Raw genomic sequence first — 5000 nt, 5'->3', positions numbered from 1 at the left:
CCCTCGCCCCCCTCTCTGTTCCTTTTATATCCTCCTTGCTGAATGCTCTTCTCCTCTCCTCCCTCAACTCTGTCTTTTCTCCTTTATATTCAGTCCTCTTCTCTTTTTTCCAAGCTCTCCCCACACTCCTCTCTCCAATGTTGTCTCCAAGCAGAGCTATTTCATTGCTAATATTCCGTCTTCCCATTTAGTACCCCCACTACAAAACAGAAAGGAGTGATCTTTTATTTAGGCTCTCTTTTCCTTTTTGTTCCCTCCTTCCTCCCTCCCTCCTTGCATCCTGTCTTGCCGCTTTGCGAGAGAGTGATTTGTTGGGCATATTCAAAGGCTGATTTGTTTAAACACGGTACAATGAGGGGCAGGGGGAGGAAGAAATAAGCAAATATGGAATGCAGCAGCTTAGGTGGAGATGCAGAGCTGTAGCGCTGTAGGTTCTTGTTTGTTTGTTTGCTCAAAGTTGCCGGTGATTCACCTTTAGTCTACCTCGTCTAATCACATACGGCTCACATTTAAAGTTGCGCCGCTTCGCAGCACACTGTGAAGCAGCGCTGATAAATACTGCGAGTTTTACCAAATACAGTTTTGTGTGTCCAGTCTGTTCTCACTGGCCTTAATGGGAGAAGCTGGAGGCGTGCGACCGGGGTGTGGCTGCTTTTGTATACTTGTGCCACATCCCCTCTGCATTGATTCAGGTCTCTGCGACTGTCTCTTCCGTGCCTATGACAAATCCCGCTGTTATTTTTTTTGCTGAGAGCTTAATTGCAGCAGTTAATGGCGATTTCGACTCACTATTATATCAGCACGCCGCGCCGAGGTGAGACTGATCCAGGCGCTTGGAGTAACAAGGTGTGTGGGCTCACCTCCGTAGCCACGGGTCTGGGAGGGACGGCCGTCTGAAACATCAACATCAGTCCAATAACTGAAAGTTCAAAACAGAGGGAGCCCGCTGACGCCTCGCTCCTGCACCCTCGGCTCTGAAGAAAATCCTCACATGTGCGCTCTGGCTGCACCACCCTCATGCACAAACATGCACGGCTTCCAGTTTGTCTGACACTGAAGGGCTGTTGGTTTTACATCATCCAGGTCGCGCACGGTGCAAGGAGCTCTGAAGAAACAACACAGACAACGTGAGACATTAAAGGTCTCGTGTTGCGCAAAATTCACTTCCGCATTTTGTTTTTTTTCTCACAAGAAGGTCTGGAGATGGTATTTTTTTTTCTTTTTCTTGTTCCCCTTTTCAGAAAACATGCAAAATAATTCTTCCTGATGTCACAAAGGGCACTGGTACCTCCCCCAGTTGAAGGCCAACACCCAGTCCAGGTGTTTATTTCACCCTGTCAGACCTCTCTGCACTGGATTATTTTTTTTCTTGCAACCGAGCATCAAAGCCAAGAAGCTACACCTTCTTTCCCAGCAGCCTGCAAACAAAGCGCTAAACAGGCTGTTTACCTGTCGGCTCTGTGCATTTGTTTGAACTGAATGAAATGTGCAATGAGCCCAGAGTGGCCAACATGGACATATTCTATTATACCTTCAAGACAGCAGCGCATTGCCAGAGGTTTTCCAGCATCGCCGCCCGCCTCTCATTTGTTCCAAATAAGCCGTCATCACCGAGTCCTCAGCCGCTTTATCCGTTTTATGATTCATTGAGCTTCTCTCGGGGGTGAACCAGGCAGCTGATATCTGAATGAACCCACCTCCACCACCGCCACCGCCACCCGTACTCCCTCACCCTGCCTCTTGTTCTCTTCCGGCTGCAAACAGGAAGCATGAAAAAAAAAACAACAAGTTATAACGCTGACCTGTATCACAGAGCTGATGTGACACGGCGCCACACGGTGGTCCTCTTTGCAGATAAACAACACAGAACCCGGCCCGGAGTCGCTGCTTTTTATTAAATTCTTTCAGATGGATGGAAATGAATGGACGAGAAGCAGAGTGTAAGTCAAACTCAGAAGTGGCTTGCAATTTTTTTTTTTTTTTTTTTGGGGGGGGGGTGCAGAGGGGAAGTGAAAGCATGCTGCTGTCACTTGTGTGTGTGTGTGCGTGCATGCATGTGTGAGAGAGAGAGAGTGTGTGTGTGTGTGTGTGTGTGTGTGTGTGTGTGTGTGTGTGTGTGTGTGTGAAAGAGAGAGAGACTATTCATGCGTCTGCTCCTGATCTCCAACATCAGAAAAACATATGAGCGTGTGCACACACACACACACACACACACCAATAGACACACACGCGCATGCACACACACACACACACAGCTGAAATCCCAGCTGAGGGTTCATACACTTGAGAGCAGGGCAGCGGCTCACTTCCCCTCACTCTGCTCGTCTCACCAGCACATATAGGGAACCTGTATAATCTTAGAAGTGAATGAAATTTTACGCATATTATCCACCGTCGCCTCTTCCCACTATTATTTCTCTTCTTCCCTCCCTCCTTCCCTCCCTTCCCTCCCCTCCCCTCCCTCCTCCACTCATGCAAATGCACCCAAAGTAAAGTAGATGGACGGCCAGGCAGGTTTTTTTTTTTTTTATTATTTATTTTTTTCCCACTGTAATGAAGATTCCGGGCCTGGAAAGGAGCCAGTGAATTTCTACGCCCCCCTCCCCCCTCCCATTCCCACCCCCAAAAAAAAGAAGAAGAAAAAAACTTTTGTTGTCTGTGTCTTTTTCATTTTCCCCATAGGCTACTTCTGTGTTGTTTTATGTACGTGTCCCTTGTTGTTTCTTCCATGTGGTTTCTTTGTCTTTCAGCCTCTTATCTCTTTGTTTCTTCCCCTCGCTCTCTCCCTCTATTTTCCTCTCTCTCTCCCTCCACTTCCTGCTATCTCTCCCCCTCACTCACACCCTCACTCAATCTCTTTCTCTTTCTCCGCGCACCGCCCACCCTCCCCCTCCCCCGCCGCCACCACCACCTCCACCTCCCCTCCCTCCCTCCCTCCCTGCCTCACTCGCTCTCACTCTCATTCCCTATCTCTCCCTCCTCCTCCTCCTCCTCCTCCTCCTCCTCCCCCACCACCACTCCCCCCACCCTCCCTCTGCTCCCCCCACCTTCCCTCTATCTCCTTCATTCTCGCAGCACTCCCAGCTGCTGATGATTGATCAAGGTTTTCAAGGTTTGCCCTTTCCTGTTATTTAGCGGGAAGTGTTTATGCACACTTGTGAGGCCCGCAGTCGCAACCTGGCGTGTGTCCGCCGCCGCCGCCGCGTTTCTCTGTCAGCCCGTGCACCCCACGTACACACAACCATTTCCCCATGCTTTTCGGCTGCTGTTGTTGTTGTTGTTTCCTATCTCTTCCTCCTCCTTCCTTGCACGCGGCTGTTTAAACAGGTAAGGTGGGCTCTGACATGATGGGATGCCTGTCTAATTATCAGGATCGCCTCCACGTGTGTGTGCGTGCGCGCGCATGTGTGCGTGTGCATGTGGGTTCGTGTGCCGACGACTTGAGCTCACAACCTGTACTTAGCCCGCAGGTATCCCCCTTCCCTTCACCACCACACACACACACACACACACACACACACACACACACACACACACAGACACACACACACACACGCACGCACACACACACACACACGCACACACACACACACACACACACAGCCGCCGCACTGTCTCTCAAAGCAGCCTGAAAGGAAATCTGGAAGTTCAATAGTTAATATCTTCCCTTGCTGTTTTTTTTCCCTTTTTCTTCTCTCCCTCCGTCTCTATCCTTTCCTCTCTCTCCATTCCCTTTGCTCTCATCCCCCCACACACACCACCACCACCACTTCCCCTCACTCACTCCCTCTCCCCCTCCACCTCCTCTCCTTCATTCTGCACCCTCCCTCCCTCCCTCCAACCCCCCACCCCCCTCTGCTTTTCTCTTGCTGATGGACTCTTCTTTTTTATTTTCACACTCCACCATCCCCCCTTTTTTCCTGCCCTCCCTTTCTCTTTCCCTCTTTCCTCCAGCCCACCTAACAACACCCCTCACTCACTCACTCACTCACTCACTCACTCACTGACACACACACACACACACTCTTCTTCTTCTTCTTCTTTCACTGCGTTCTCTTTCAAACGTTCCTCTATCTCTCTTCCCATCCCCACCACCACTCCCCCTCCCCTCTCTCTTTTCTCCCCCTCCCTTATAGTCTTTCTTTCTCTTTCTTGTGCAACATCCTTTCTTATGCCCCCCCCTCCACCTACCCCCCCACACGCATTTCCCTTCTTCCTCCTTTTTGCTGCATTCTCTTCTTCCCTCCCCCACCCCCGGCTCTCTTTCCTCCTTCCCTTTTTCTTTCTGTCTCTCTCACACAGCACCACCACCACACCCCCACCCCTCCTCCCTTCCCCTCTGCTCAGCTTCACTCCCCCTCCCTGTGCTTCTTTTTTCTTATTCTTTCTCCCCCACGTCTCCCTCCCTCCCTTCCTCCTTCCCTCCCTCCCTCCCTCTCTCCTAACTGCTTTTCTCTCCTTTCTTTCTCCTTCCCTTTTCTTTTGTCACTCATTTTTCCCCCTCTTCCTCTGAATTTCTCAGACGGTTTGCTTCAGAACGTCTCAATACTTAATTAGTTTGAATTTAAAAATAATGGCAGTAAACTAAACGGGATGTGGAAAGTTTTCTCAAAAAAAAACAAAAACAAACTGTGATCCGTCCGTCTGTTTTGCAGCTGATTGACGCACCTCTATGCATGGACTCTGCCACTGTTTGTACGTGTTGTGGAAGTGGGGGGTGCTCCACTCTGCTCTCTGTGTGTCTGCTTGCATACATACATACATACATACATACATACATACATACATACATACATATGAACATGTTTGTATATTGCAGAGCTTCCCGTGTATCTGTTTGCGCCTTGTGGAGAGAAACTGATTTTATAATTGTTTGCATTCATCTGCGCACTTACATTATATATGTGTATATATATATATATACATATATATATATATATATATATATATATATATATATACATATATATATATATATATATATATACATATGTATATAT

General features: G+C 48.7%; 1 long non-coding RNA gene across 2 annotated transcripts in view; it reads right to left on the bottom strand.

Annotated features, from left to right (window-relative positions):
• The window catches only part of LOC142896411 (uncharacterized), a 3994-nt gene extending 1864 nt beyond the window's left edge, over positions 1-2130 (bottom strand). The window contains exons 1-3 of one of the 2 annotated variants that reach the window (XR_012928347.1): positions 992-2006; positions 790-893; positions 245-717 (exon numbers count right to left, since the gene is read on the bottom strand). This is a non-coding gene — a long non-coding RNA (uncharacterized LOC142896411). Of the gene's footprint in view, positions 718-789 lie in introns of both variants that reach the window. The other variant, XR_012928348.1, reaches the window with a different exon arrangement.
• Between the last annotated feature and the right edge of the window lie 2870 nt (positions 2131-5000).

Source organism: Nelusetta ayraudi, unplaced genomic scaffold, assembly GCF_046127955.1.
Source record: "Nelusetta ayraudi isolate G7.1 ecotype Tasmania unplaced genomic scaffold, CSIRO-AGI_Nayr_v1 ptg000053l, whole genome shotgun sequence".
Lineage (NCBI taxonomy): Eukaryota > Metazoa > Chordata > Actinopteri > Tetraodontiformes > Monacanthidae > Nelusetta > Nelusetta ayraudi.
Note: the sequence above shows the minus strand (reverse complement) of the source record. Positions and strands in the feature narration are given on the sequence as shown.